The 16,634-nt window shown below is 32.6% G+C and overlaps 1 non-coding gene across 1 annotated transcript; it reads right to left on the reverse strand.

Moving 5' to 3' along the window:
• Positions 1 to 6,065: 6,065 nt before the first annotated feature.
• LOC143390313 (U6 spliceosomal RNA) lies at positions 6,066 to 6,172 on the reverse strand. The gene has a single exon (XR_013090235.2). It is a non-coding gene; the product is annotated as a U6 spliceosomal RNA (small nuclear RNA).
• Positions 6,173 to 16,634: the final 10,462 nt, after the last annotated feature.

Raw genomic sequence — 16,634 nt, forward strand, 5'->3', positions numbered from 1 at the left:
TTCTCCTGTTACTATCAAACTTCTTTAGATTTCTCTCTCATGCTTTCTATAATCTAATATCCTCACCTCCTGCCCCCTCAACATCTCTTCCTACACCTCACCAATGAGAAACTGTAGGCCCTTTTGCAAACCTACTGTTCATAATGTAGATAATAATTGAACTTACCATTTCTGTATTTTTTGACAAAACTGTTAACATCTTAAAAGCAGCTATTCGGTTTCAGGTTTTATAGTGTTTGTTTTGAGACCTTTTCACATTGTTCTCCTTAAAGAAGTGATATTGAAAACCTACAGTGACATTATAAGTCTATAGGGTAAAAATGGTAATGCAGACACCTTAGTTCCAGAAGGGAAGACACATGAACAATAACAACAAAAACAACAACAAAAAACTAAGACATTACATTATTAGAATTCATGGCCAGCACAATAGAAGAAATGACAGAGAAGAAGTTCAGAATGCACACAATCAAAATATTCTGTGAATTAAAGGATAGTATAAGAGAACAAATATAGGCAGAAAAATATCATTTTGATAAAGAGCTACATAAGCAAATATAGAAAGCAAAAGTTTACTTCAATAAGGAGCTAGAGGTTCTGAAAAAAAAAACCCAGGAATTCTTGAAATGAAAGAAACAATGAACCAAATTTAAAGCTCAATTGAAAGCACCACCAAGATATTCGATCACTTGGAAGACACAACCTCAGACAATGAAGACAAAATATATAATCTTGAAAAGAATGTTGACTACATAGTGAAGAACATTCAATAATTATGGGATAACATAAAAAGACCAAACTTAAAAAATATTGAGTTAGAGGAAGGCATAAATAGAGTTTCACACCAAAGGAATGAACAATCCATTAAATTAAATAATATCAGAAAAATTTCCAAACATGAAGAATGATTTGGAAAACCAAATACAAGAGGCCTACAGGACATCAAATGTACAAAATCACAACAGATCAACACAAAGCCACATTACAATGAAAAGGCTTAGCAAACAGAAAAATGAGAAAAATTTAAAAGTCATAAAAGAAAGGACTAAAATTACATACAGGGGGAAATCAATTTGTATCTCAGCAGATTTTTTCAACCCAAACCCTCATGTTTCAGGATAGGCAGAATTAATATTGTCAAAATGACCATAAAACCAAAAGCACTATACATATATAATGCAAATAAAAATAAAATAAAAATTCCAATGACATTCCTCATAGAAATAGAAAAAGCAGTCATGAAATTCATCTGGAAAGATAAGAGACTCAGAATACATAAAGCAATCTTTAGCAAGAAGAATGAAGTAGGTGGCTTCACTACAACAATTCTTAAACTATAATACAGAGCAATAGTAACAAAAACAGCATGGTATTGGCACCAAAATAGACTTGTAGACCAATGATATGGAATAAAGGACACAGGGACAAACCCACATAATTACAGTTATATTAGACAAAGGTGCCAAAAATGTATATTGGAGAAAAAATAGTGTCTTCAACAAATGGTGCTGAGAAAAGTGGAAATCCACATGTAACAAAGTGAATTAAACTTCGATCTTGTACTATGCATAAAACTCAACTCAAAGTGAATCAAGGAGCTAGGAATTAAAAACAGAGACTCTGCACCTAATAGAAGAAAAAGTAGACCCAAATCTCCATTATGTCAGATTAGTCCCCTTATTCCTGAATAAGAGTCCTGTAGCATAAGAATTAAAATCAAGAATCAATAAATAAGATGAATTAAAGCTAATTTTTTTTCTCAGCAAAAGAAACAACAGGTGAGGTGAATAGAGAGCCCATATTTTGGGAGCAAAATTTTACCACTCACACATATCAGATAGAGCACTAATCTCTAGGATATATAAAGAAATCAGAAAGCTAAGCACCAAAAAACAAATAACCCAATCAACAAATGGGCCAAAGAACTGTACAGACACTTCTCAGAAGATGGTATACAATCAATCAACATATATATGAAAAAATGTTCAACATTTGTAGCAATTAGAAAAATGCAAATCAAAACTACTCTAAGATTTTATCTCACTCCAGTCAGAATGGCAGCTATTAAGAATACAAACAACAATAAATGTTGGTGAGGATGTGGGGAAAAAGGCACACACTCTTGCATTGCTGGTGAGACTGCAAATTGGTGCAGACAATATAGAAAGCAGTATGGGGATTCCTTGGAAAATTTGAACTGGAACCACCATTTGACCCTGCTATCCCACTCCTTGATTTATACCCAAAGAACTGAAAAACAGCATAGTATAGTAATGCAGCCACATCAATGTTTATAGCAGCACAATTCACAAAAACTAAATTGTGGACACAACCTAGATGTCCTTCAGTAGATGAATGGATAAAGAAACTGTGATATATATATACACCCACACAGCCACACACACACACACACACACACACACACACACACACACAATGGAAAATTACTCAACATTAAAAGAGAATAAAATCACGGCATTTGCAGGTAAGTGAATGGAGTTGGAGAATATTATGCTAAGTGAAGTAAGTCAATTCCACAAAATCAAATGCCAAATGTTTTCTTTGATATGAGAATGCTGATCCATAATGTGGATTGGGATGTACCGGGGGTGGAGGGTTGTGGTGGGGAGCATGGGAGGAATGTAGGAACTTTAGGTAGGGCAAGGGGAAGGGAAAGAAAGAGACAGGACAGGGGAGTAGAAAAGATGGTACTTATCCCAAGCACATATATAAAAACACAAATGGTGTGACTCTACTTTGTGTACAACCAGAGACATGAAAAATTGTGCTCTATATATGTACTAGGAATTGAAATGTATTCTGCTGTCATATATAACAAATTGGAATAAATTAATAAATTTTAAAAAATCTATTGAACATTTCATTTTAATCCAACAATTTATAGTATTATACAATTTAATTATATAATATTAAGTATGTATAATAGGTGTTTTCCATAAAAATTATTATAGCATATTTTTATATTATATAATATGTAATACATATGATTATATATTTAATATAAATATTAAATAAAAAATAAAGGTTCTAAGGCTTAAGATATCAATCTTGGCAAACTTATCTCATTTGCTTAACTATCAACAAAAACACTAGATAGCCTAATATTCTGATCTTTGATCTGTCTCAAGGGAAAGGCTATATGGATCCTAATGCCTTCATCAGAGAGAGTGGAGAGTTTTGGAAACTGTACATTATTCAAACTAAGTGTTAATAAAGACCGACTAGAGATGTGGTAGTAGTTAATTCACTATTTAACTATGTAAAATTATGGTAAGGATGGATTGAACTACAATCACTTTGGGTTTTGGAACATTTTAGGTCTAGAGACTTTGAGGTACTTCTTGAGAGCATTACTAATTTAGTGTGACTTATAATTTTTAACATAGGAGTAAAGGCACTTTAAATGCTACTTGCATGAACGCCTTCTAGTACCTCATATTTAATATTGTTTTTAGTAACCATGATTTCAACATTACTTCATTACGGTGCACTATGATGCAATGACATAGTTCCCTAAACAGTTATACTTGTGATTTATTATTTGATTTGTTAAACAGATCTGCTGAAACTTGTCATCTTTGTTTGTACACATGTATAAGCCCCTTTACCAGGATAGGGTTTTCATGGCTTGGAGGAAGGACATCTGTGAAGTTTGGTGAGAGTGTAGTCAAGCCAGAAATGTACCATGATCACCATCATCTAAATGTGGTTAGGCTAAAGCAGTTGTGCAATTTTATCAAAAGACAATCTCCATCAACTCTGAAAATTCTCAAGTAGATCCATGAGTTTATCTTTCCAGCCACTTGTTAGTCAAAAAGTGGACAGTAACCAGTAGTAGTATTGTTGTTACTTGTGAATTATTATTATTGTTGTTATTACTTGTGAATTTACTAAAAAGGCAAAATATCAGAGACCATTTCATATTTGCATTTTAACAAGATCTACATATAATTTGTGCACACATTTTGAGAAACAGTTTTAACCAAGTCTTTCTTTTTATGTTGCATCCCTGGTTGTATGACCGAGTCAAACACTCACTATATTCCATCTGAAAAATGAAATGAATTTTGTAATATAAAGTGCCTTTTTAGTGATTTGATCAGGTATTTGCTCACTAGATCTGTGTTCAAAAGCAAAAAAAATTCAGACATAGAAGTTTAAGACCTGCAAGTGCCACAAGAGTAAACAGAAATGGGATTTTTTTTTTTTGATCAACAGTGGTTCCAAAGACTATGTAAACTTATAACCATGGATGTTAAAGAGTCTCATCATAATTTAGAATTGTGTCACACTTGCTACTTTGCTTTTAGTTGTTCTTTGTTTGTAAGAATCTCCTACTGCTGGCAGCATGGTCCAAAAGAATCTTGTTATACAGATTAAATGAAATTATTTTAAGTAAAGGGGATTTTGTAATTAAGTATGATTTTTTCAGGCCTTTTCCTTTCAATATCATAAAGGAGGTATATTTTATTCTTTTTGAATAAAATGAAAATAAACAAAATTCATGACTTTTGTTTAACTGCCAATTTTTATTTGTAAATATAAAAGCAGTTTTTTTTTTTTTTTTTTTTACTACTTTAAGAGAAAAAAAGCAGGCATATAATATAGAACCTGAAGTTGATATTCTCCTTTAACTCACTAATAAAGTATCTTTCTAATAAGGATCTGGTAACTTCTACAAATATCAACTATGAAATTTATATCTGCCCCTGTGGTATCAGTCCTTTATTGCTTTGTTGGTGTTCTTTTAGTTTGTTATTATCATTAAAGTGTTTTTGCTTCCAGAAGCTGAGGTAAAATTGCACAACCATTAACTCTTAGATCATTTCCCATAGAGCTTTCTTCTAAGTTATTATTTTTCCTTAATAAATGCAAATTAAGTAATTATCTAGTTAAATTTCAACTAGGCATTATTCATTTGAGGAATTGTTGCTTTATCGTGCAAAAGAAGCATTTTTCCACCTTTGGCACTTTACAAAAAACTCATTCTGATCTAAATTGATTGCTGTGGGATTATCTTGAAGTCATTAAAATATTGCTGTATTGACATTCACTGATGTCTTTAATTAGCAATTTCAAATTCCAGTGTTTGGCATTAAAAATGAACCAACGTAATTTACTATTTCCCCATAGCTGTTTTCCAGCTTTGTTTGTGCATCTTTTGAGTATATTAAACCATTATTTGAGAAGTTTTTTTCATATATTCAATCCATTGATGATTACAACAATTGCAGGTTAGCCTGTTTGTCTTTGTAATGAAGATTTTACTGAGATTACAGATTTCTCTGGACCTGGGTTAGATAAAGAATATATTTTAATTTTATTTTATTACTTTCAAAATATTAAAATTCTTAAAATATTGAATTTATCATAAATTTTAAACATCAATGCACACATAGAGCAATGATCTTTAGAAATTGGTCTTTAAATGTCAGATACTTCAATTCTCAGGGACAAAAACATTTTGATTTTGATTTCAAGTAAACATTGTAGAACTATTCTCAACTGTCTGTGGACCTTCTGTTTTGGGTAATATCACATTGATAGTGTCACATCTAAATTCCCCCCAAAGAAAAGCTTGACAATAAAGACATTTCCAAAAATATTAAATCAAGCATTTTATTTGACTAGACCAAAGACACTACTAGGCTTTTGAGATAGGAAAACCTTCTCTCCCTCCACACCCTACTTATTTTGAAGAAATAGAGCAAAATTAGAGACCACACACTTTGGATTAGAACAAGTTTTCATTTGTATTTCTATATGAAGACTCCTCCTTGATCCTCACTATGTCACAGTGCCTAGGTAAACAAGCATCCTTGCTATCAAAAGGCAAAACAATATTAATTACAGAGGTTGTAAGAATAAATGGACAAAATAGTTCCATGAATAATATGAATAATATGATTCTGCCCAGATGGTAATAACAGGTGTGCTCTTTTACCTTCTCTGCACAATTTCCCTCAAGAATGACAAGATATTCCAAATCTCCTTCTCCTTGACTACCAGAGATTCATAAAAAGAAGCATTTTTTTCTTTCTTTTTAAAATGTGGAATGCTTCATAAATTTGGGCATCACCCTCACACAGGGGCCACATTAATCTTCTTCATATCATTCTAATTTTAGTATATGTGCTGCCCAAGCAAGTACATGGAACATTTCTTGATGCTTTCACAGATGGGTCTTATATCAAGGGCTTCCCAAAATAAGGGAGCTTTTTACAGGATGTCGTTTGCTTATTGCACAGCTATAGAAAATTTAGAGTTCCATTTTTATTTTTATTTAGAGTTCCTCTTTTATTTTTTATTTTTATTTTTTTAATGAATTAGAATCAATGGGAACCATTTCAACTACATGACAGGTCACACTGGCGATATGGCTTTCAGAGCTCTCCATAAGTCAGCTGCTTGTTTCACCAGGGTCCTCGCTTTCCTCATTGTACTCCTTCCACTTGGAACTTCCTTCTGGAAGATATCTTCACAGTTGTCCCCTTGCCATTGTTGATGGACCTCTCCTCAGTCCCTCTTCATCGTGTCACTTTATGTTAGTCTTCTTGGCATTCAAGAAGAAATAGGGGCTGGGGATGTGGCTTAAGCGGTAGCGTGCTTGCCTGGCATGCACATGGGGCTGGTTTCAATCCTCAGCACCACATACAAATAAAAAAAGATGTTGTGTCTGCTAAAAAATAAATATTAAAAAATTCTCTTGAAAAGAAGAAGAAGAAGAAGAAGAAGAAGAAGAAGAAGAAGAAGAAGAAGAAGAAGAAGAAGAAGAAGAAATGGCCTTATTTAGGAATTGATGAGTAATTTCTGTCTCCTTTTAAAGTTTGGAAAATAATTTAGGTGAACACTCCAATTTTCTTTTTCACTCTTGTAATCTTCATTGTACAGAATAATGCTCATATCATATGTGTTAAGTCAAATATATTAACTGATGAGCAGGTGAGGGTTCCCATCTTTAGTCTTCTTAATTCCTTATATTCTGTCTGGCATCTGAATAGGCAATTGATTATGATTTATTTGAGTCTGATGATAAAATATACCTTACCAAACTGTTGTTATTGCAGGTACCTCAATATACAAAAAGCCTAGATCTAATACATGAATCATAACAGATACCATCCATTTTAAATGCTAAAAAAAAAATGAGTGCATATTTTAAGGTAATTTTATTCCATGAGTAAGAATGTTTTGAAAGTTTAAAAAAATCCACTAGGTGGCTTAGAAAGTCAGTTTCAGTGTACTTGTGATAATGCTTCTTTGACCAAATTTTGTTCAGGCTATTGACCCATCTGCCACAGTCTGGCTGCAGCAAAATAACCGGGGGGTGACAAACAACTTGTGTACATGGATACAGCAGGAGTGGGAGCCCTTTATTGTAGGACAGGAGGGGTATATATATATTCCACACAGCTTATCTTAATTAACATAAACTAGATACAGCAGTCAACCAATAAGGAATCTCCACACTTAATGGCTCCCTGGCGTTACTTCACAAACCACTCCCCCTGGCAAAATGCCAGGCGCCATCCTGACTTGTTCACAGATCCTAACACCATCTCCTGTACCTATCTGTACACTTATTTTGTAAAATCCTGTTTAAATATAAACTGGTTAATCAGTTTGGCAGTGACCTCCCACCCTGATCAGTCTTGATATTGAATTACCCATTCTAAGCCCAGCACAGTAGCACATGCCTCTACTGTCAGCATCTTGAGAGACCAAGGCAGTCTTCCTGCCTTGGTCATATCAGAGAGATCCTCAGCAACTTAATGAGGCCCTGTCTTGAAATAAAAAATAAAAGGGTTAGGGATGTGACTCATTACCCTGTCATTTCTTCATAAAGAATTCTTATACTTTTTTTTCCCCTCACAGAATCATCTTTACTCTTGATGTTGTTTTTTAGTAAGTTTTTTAAAAATCTATTTGCCTCCACTTTGTTTATTGGCTATAAAGTTCTAGCTGCTCATTGTGTATTTGGAGTTGAGCCCCCTCTCTTTTTCCCTTTGCAAAATTCAACTACCATGGTCTCTATACCTGCAAAGATGGTCCTGGTTACATCTGCTTTATAGTTCATTAAGAAGTAATGTTGAATATTTTTTCTTTAACACATGATAAAGCATTGATATTCATATTTAATTTTTATGCCTATAACTTTGGATATTATGTGGATTGATACTTTTGAAAAGGAACTCCTACAGCTATTTTAGTCCTCCTGTCCCATTATACTTCATCTTCTTACTGCTTAGTATTGAGCTCAAAATGTGATACAGGCTTCTCCTGTATGAATATTAGAGAATCCAATAATTATGGTTTAATAAAATAAAACTCAAGTGTGAGATTCATCAAGTAGAGAAATGTAGTTCAATTTAATAACACCAAATGGTCTCATAATCATTTCCCCCATAAAGGATCAAAAATATCTTAACCAGGCTCATGCAGGTAGTTAAAAATATGCTCAGCACGATCACATGACAGCATAGAAATATCATCTAAATAAAATTTCATTGCTCTTTTTGTATATAGTAAAATTAGATAGGCAATTTGACATTTAGTATTAAAATCCTCCATTGTTGGACATAGAAACTTTGAAATAGACGGCTAAAAGAATATTTAGGTCACTTGAATAAAACTGGCAATATCTAATTTTGTGGTAAATAATCTTTAATTCTAGTGTTAGAGAATCTTCTCATAAAAAAGTTAATATTCCATAAAATTTCACTAATGTATACACACACACACACACACACACACACACACACACACACAGAGTACAATTTAGGCCAATTGTGAGCATGGACACATTTCAAGAAATGAAAATTCAAATGTGGTTACTCTAGTTGTAGTTCTTAGTAGGAGTGAAATTAATTTTCCATTAACCTTATTAGTGCCAAAGATGCAAAATCAGAACATATAAATGAAACATATCCTAAAGCCTCAGCAGAAAATATACTTCTAATTGAATTTGAAATTAGATGGTGTAATAAAAAGAAAAAGAAAATCACTACAGTTACAATGAATTAACTGATTTTCTAGTTCCGGTTTGCTCACATATGAAGTTAGACTTTTAGTGTGAGGGTAATTCATTGAACCTAATTTTCTCACTCATAGACTACTTTTCTCATTTTCTCACTCAAGAGTAATACTTTCTCCTAAGCAGTATCATAAAGATCAATGTTCATATGATTATATGCTAAGTGTTATTCAATGTGCAATTTTCAATAATTTACTCTAGATATTATCTATTTAAAATGGCATGAGAGCTAAGTAAAAGATAGACTGGAAAGAAAACTAATAGTCATATTGCTTACATAAACTACAGTTTTGTAAGTATAAAATAAATCAAATTATTAGGAATAGTGAGTAAATAAATGAATTAGTCAAGGTTAATAGATTCAAAGTTAATATACAGAAATCATTTCATGCATATTGTAGTAGTAGTAGTATTCACCAATAATATGTGTATGAATTTACATTTAATTTAGAAAGAGAAACCAATAAAATACAATGAAAGATGTACAAAAACCATAAAGTAAGATATTGAATATATTATTAAAAATTCTATAAAATTATACATGAAATTATAATTGGCTATAGCTATCATTTTAGTTATTTAAATTACCTTCAAATATAATTTAAAAAATCAGTGAAAGGGGGGCTGGGGTTATGGCTCAGCAGTATAGTGCTTGCATTCAATCTGAATTTGATCTTCAACATCAACATCACAGATAAATAAATTAAAGTATTGTGTCCATCAACAACTAAAAAAAAAATGTTGTATAAATCAACAGAGGGCTCAGGTTTTGGCTTAGCAGTAGACCACTTGCTTAACACTGTGAGTATTGGGTTCAATCCTCATCAGCACATACAAATAAATAAAATAAAAGGTATTGTGTCCACCTACAACCAAAAATATATTTAAACAAAATCAATAAAATTTCTCTAAAAGTGCAAGCTTTATAGTTGGGCACTTGTCAAGATGATTCTAAACATCATAATGAAATATTAAATATCAAGAAAATCCATGACAATTTTGAAAAACAGAAGTTGAGGACTTTCACAATCAGCATTCAGATGCAAAGTCCATAATTAATATGGCAGGGAAGTATTGATAAAATTATATATATGTAGGTATATATATATATATATATATATATATATATATATATATATGTGTGTGTGTGTGTGTGTGTGTGTGTGTGTGTGTGTGTGTGTGTGTGTTTAATGGAAGAGACTTCAGACTCTACAATCCTGACAACCCTGAATTGTCTCCTGTAATCAACTACTGTAGAGTAATAAAAATGAACCAGGTATTCCGACAAGACATTATTGTGAAGCTTCTGCAGAAATTTTACATGTGTAAAGCATAAGAATTTGTCTAGTTTGTTATTCATGAACTAATTATAGGGCTAACACAAAGTATTGAATTTATCAAATAAAATTTTATAAATTAAGGTTATTATTTGGTAATATTAATAGTTTTGGTTGCAATATAACCAATATAAGAATAAATAATTATAATAAGTCAGCTTTTCTTAGATCTTTCCTTTCCACATGGGGCATAAATTTATTGTTTCAGAGTAGGTGATATCACTAATGCGGTACACAAATTACCTTACAGAAAGAGAAACAACTAATTTATGAGGCATTTTTAATCATACTCCTAATAACTGTATAGCTTACATGACATTTGAGAATCACATATACCTCATAAATATACAGATTAAAGATCCACTTCCAATCTGTAACCATAAAGTAGAGAAGTGATGGTACACACATTTCCTAGATAAAGACTCACCTCTCAGAAATTAGCAGAACTCCTCAAATCAACAGATCCATTATCCAATGCTTACATAAAGATTTCCTTCCTTATTTCCTTTTCCAGGAACAAACATTACTTTTTGTGAGAAGAGGTTACTTGCCAGTTGCCTTGGTGTCCTCATATACATATTTGTGCATATATACATACCTATATGAATTGTGTACATTTTCATATACATACAGAAGTTAAATAATCATTGAGATGGGTTTTGTGGAAAAGAATTGTGTACTGAATGTTGGTATATGAAGAAGAAATTCTTTATACTATTACAGACTATTACATTTTTATCTGTGGCTTTTGACCTATTTTGTATTCATTAATATTTTAAAAATTATTTAATATTTGCATTTTAAAAACCCCCTTTAAATACATCAAAACAAACGTAACAAAAATTATTTGAACAGTTAAATTTATAATAATAATAATATATGTATTATGTATTGTGACACCCATTGAGATGCGCTTCTCATATCTCCCTTTATGTACACATCTGCTCAGCTGTAAGGAATACTAGTGGGCTGAATCCAGCTGCACCTTCTATCAGCAAGTCAACATTCCAGGACAACTTTCAGCTATTAATTTTCAAGGGAAAGGATTTCAGTGCCTGGCTATTTTATCTTTCACAATAAAATGAGACTATTCCCAACTTTCATATGCTTTCTTAAATCTTTTTATTGTTATAAACAAATTATACTGAATTCATCATAATGTATTTGTGCATTCATGTAAAAGTATTTGATCAACTTAATTTCACCAAATACTAGTATTCTGCATCCCAGAAACCCGAGCTAGTATTTTAATACCAAGGGTAGTTCAAAGAGGTAGCTGATAAGTGGGTATTTGTGAATACATATCACACCATTTGGTGATGAAAACATACTTCATAAAGTATGTGGTGTATGGATAGTCTCTGATAGAAGTCTATGATCCATTTTTTGAATTATCATCTGGAGTGATTTAATTATGATCTAGAGGAGGGGAATACTCAGATGGTTATAATTACTCAGGCACTTGAGTAGTAGAAGTTAGAATACATATATGCAAGAATAATAGGATCTGTTGGTTTCATTTAACTATTGTTAACTGTATTTCATCAGTGCATTACAGTAATCAGGTAAGTACAGGAAACCATTAACCACTAGTTGGAAAACTAATGTGATATGCAAATGGTATCTTTGGTAGTTGGCAAAGGGCCTTTCCTATTGCATTGAGACAGAAACAAAAATTATGAAGGTTGAGACCAGAAGTCACTAGATGGGGTCTTTTAATTTCAAAGACTAATGAATCCTTCAGCACAAACAGGGCAGTTTTACAAAGCTCAGTGGCCTTGCTGGAAAAAGTGAAACTTTAAGCAATGGGCTAGGGTATATGGGCAATAACCCTGGAGAACAAAGCAAACATAATCATCTCAACCTCTGTCACCTGAACCAATTATAAACAGATCATATGGGATCTAGGAAATAAAGGGAGTATTCACTAATGTCATCTATAGAACAAGCCTTCAGGGTTTCCAAATGTGTAATTGAGAATGACATTTGCTCATATCCTTAGAGTATAGTCTAAAATGCATGATAGAAGGAAATTTTAAGTGGAAGTTTCTAAAATCAACCTACCCATTTCAGTCAACAAACAGTATTACAATGTGGGTTGAGTGATAAATATCAGTTCTGTACTCAGGGTTCTTATGACTTCAGGAATGGTACCATCCATTATATCTCCACTTTGTTTACCGTTCTTGCCACTGCAGAAAAAAAATATTCTGACACATGATTTAAATATGACTACAAGATCAAATAAATTGCACGAGATAACAACTGCTGTACCAAAGATGGTGGATTTGCTAAAGAAGATTAATATAATTTTAATATCTAAAGGCACTTACTACTCACTTCTGCTTTTCACTCTTCTTTTTAATCCTTCATAGGCTTTATCCTGTAGTATACGCTGGCATTCTTAACTCGTTTTGTCATTTCCTTACTGAAGGTCTCAAACAGAACAGTTGCTGAACTGTAGAGTCAAAAAATAACATGCAATATATGATGTGTTTGAAATTTTTTGATATTTATTTTTTAGTTTTAGGTGGACACAATATATTTATTTTATTTTTATGTGGTGCTGAGGATCGAAACCAGTGCCCCGCGCATGCCAGGAGAGAGCGCTACTGCTTGAGCCACATCCCCAGCCTTGTTTGAAATTTTTTACCTGTTAACTTTTTAGCTCAAAATAATGAGAGTATGTTGTTATTGGTGTGAGAATTGATAGTTGAAAATATTTGCCAATAAATAATTGAGATTAGTTTTCCTCAGTATACCTAGAACCTCCTCCTCCTGAGGTCAAGTGTGAGAATTCATTGTGTTAGTTATGGCTCTTGACTTACTGTAAATATGATCTCTGGGAAAACAATATGAAACCCAAGGGTCAAAGTGCTATGAAGCACTGCAAGGGGCTCATCTCAGGTTGTTTTCAACGCCTGTCTGTACTAATTTGTTATAAAGAAAGAGAAAACAGTATATTCCAGGGAAATAATATAATTAATAGTATTTTATGGGTATTAAACTATTATCCATCATTCAATCATTCTGAATGTGAGAAATATCGTGTTTCAACATTTAACATAAGAGTTCACTTACCTATGTTTACATGTCTACATCTAGAGAAACATTTGTGTACATTGATGAAATGTAATGTTACTTACCTTTTCCTTACTAATCTATCTTTATTAAAAGTTAAAATATATGAGAACTGTTTTCATGTAGTTTTTGCTTATTTTTTTACCCATTGGCATTTTGTATTTAATATATTCCAACTGTTTTGCAGAGGCTTCTTTAGTTATGAAAATACAGAGAGATTTCATTATTCAGCATTCAATATCCTGACAGAGGACATTTAAAGTCATTAAGTATTCTGTTGTTTCATAAGTTTATTATTTCCTCTGGATATATCTTTTGGGGTGGAGCACTATTAGAAATTATTCAAGAAAAAGTCTTCCCCCCAAATTATATAAATTCTGTTAAGATTGCGAAACTCTTATAATTCTATAGAAAATCCAAGAATACCATTTTAAAATACACAAATGTGACCTCTTTCTTCATTAATGTTTTGGTTATTAAGTTCAAATTTAGGAATAATTACTGTAGCTTGAAAGAATATCTGATCCCTTTCATGGAAATTTGTCCATGATTACAGGGCAGGGTAAATGTGAAATGAACATACTTACAAAAGACTGAAAATATCTTCTTGAGAATTATAAATATCAATGAAAAAGAAGATTATCTTAACAAACATGAATCAGTGGAAATGCTGACTTTGAGCTGACCTAGTTATCTTGTAAAATTGTTTGAGCATTGCACTACAAAAGCATTGTATTGCTTTTGGTAGGGTGAAATCAATGCACCTATGATCCTGATGTTATTCTGGTCTTGAGAAATACAACATAATTCAGCATTTCTCCAGTGGATAGGTATTGACAGATGCTTTCCCAAATTTGCCTTTTATAAGTAAGAAAAGATAAAAATAATGAACATCAGGGGGCGAGTATTTCTGTTCAGCAAATTCTGAATCACTCCCTTTTGTATAGATATATATAAAAGTGTAAGTATTTTTATCCTAGAAAAACAACATATGAATAAAATTTCTTCATCACTAGTTAAGAAACTGGTCAAATTAAACATTATTCTGCAAATCATTATGCCAGTTTTCCTTAGGCATGCCATAAGACTAAGTTCTGACTTTAAAAATAGTTCAGACATAAGTGGTAGCTCTACTTCTAACTCAAAATTGTCTCCTAATAACCTGCAAATACAACTGAGGGTTACATGTGACATAGGTTTACATTTCAGTGACCAGATGTTGTTAGAGGGCTGTCAATTATAGGGAACAAAATGGAACAGTTTATAAAGTTTGTCAATTTATTATAAATGACATCATAAAGCATTGCCTTGCAATTCATTTTAGTATTTGGAAGATTATAATTCATCTTAACTGAAAGAAGACTCCTTAAAATGGGTTCTGAAAGACAATTTTTAAATGGTACAATAAGGATATCTGGAAATCAATTGCTCTGTAAGAAAAAAATGAGATCATGGAGAAAAAAATACTGAAACCAATGTTTTCTGATTTTTTTACATTTTACTAAAACTTACAAAAGACCAAATGGTGTTTATTATTAAAGAAAAATCATAGAACCTCAGTAAGAGCAGCAAGCATTGTGACAGGTGACTTGTCTTAATACCTTCCACTTGTCCCCAGACTCACATTATTATTGAAAATCAATAGCTTCATAACTTCAATAGCTATAAAATCCAGCCAACTGACAGCTGCCAAAAGGGAACAACAGGTTTGGATATTAAAAACAAATAGATAAATAAAGGCCAAAGTTCTAGTGAATTGTCATTATTTGACCTCTCTGGCTCAGGCAGCTAGTGTGAAAATATCCATTCTTTTGGCCTTTTTATGTTTGATGTGACACAGATTTGCTCTGTACAAACAACTCTAACTTCAGGATAGTTTTAAAACAGAAAAGAGAAAAATAAAATAAAATAGTGACAATTGTTTAACAACACAGCTGCTTGAGAATGATAACTATTAGAGTAAACAAAAGCCTGAACAAATAACTCAAAATGAACAAATTGAAAATTAGTTGTTTACAGGATACTTTGAAAACCTCTGGGATATTCCTGAGATTCTGAAAGCCCACACACAAGCATGCAGAGAGCTAGACTTTGCAAACACTCAGGAAATACCTGTGAAGGCCCTGATTTTTAATCTCTGGAAGACCGTAAGACTATAGGTAAACAGGAAGTAAAGTTAGGGCTTGAAAAATGTCTGTAAGAATATAATTTGCAAGTGTGTGCATACACACACACACACACACACACACACACACACACAGCAAAGCTAGAAGATTAACTGTTTGGAGAAAAGTAAAGTAATCTTTTAAGTGACCACTGTGGGAAAGAACCACACAGAGGCTTCACTGGCTGAAGGGAAAAGAGACTTTACAGGATGCATCCATTGAAGTCAATAAATGAACAAAGAATGAAAGTGGTAAAGAGGAATAATGGGGAAGCTGTCTGAGAATATAAGAGGGTAAATTGGATTCCAAACTGCACATTTAAAATGTGAGCTAAACATTCAAAGGTACAATAAAGTGTAAGGCTAGGGGAGAAAATCAGATTCTGAGAATTGTTATATTTTGTTATTTAAAACATGCTCAAACAATTTATCATCTTATTTATTAATTTTTGGTAACAAAAATTAATAATTTTTGATTGAACTCAAAGTTGCTTAACCACTGAGCCACATGCCCAGACATTTTGGTTACTTTTTTTAAAATTTAGAGATAGGACCTCACAAAGTTGTTGAGGCTGACTTTGAATTCACAATCCTCCTGCCTCAGCCTCTAGAGCCACTGAGATTACAGGCATGTGCCACCATGCCCAGCAAATATTTTATGTAAATAACAAAACTTGTAGCCCACAAAAAAAGGGGAAGCAATACAGTCAATAGAAACTATTCCCAAAGACATCTAGAATAGCAATAAATACACATGTTAAAAAGAATCAAATGGGATTTCTAGAGTTGAGGATACCAAAACTGAACCTTATCAAACATAGCCATGTTCCCCAGGCCTGTGCTCAGAGGGAGCCTTCTGGCTGCACCAACACCACAAACCTACTCCCAGTAGAACAACTTTATACTTCAGCTTGCATCACTGATATCTGTGTCATGGCCCTGGGTAAACTCCTGAAAATTTCCAAGTACTATAGTACTAGGTAACTCAGGTGCGACG

The sequence above is a fragment of the Callospermophilus lateralis genome, unplaced genomic scaffold (genome assembly GCF_048772815.1).
Source record: "Callospermophilus lateralis isolate mCalLat2 unplaced genomic scaffold, mCalLat2.hap1 Scaffold_124, whole genome shotgun sequence".
Taxonomy (NCBI): domain Eukaryota; kingdom Metazoa; phylum Chordata; class Mammalia; order Rodentia; family Sciuridae; genus Callospermophilus; species Callospermophilus lateralis.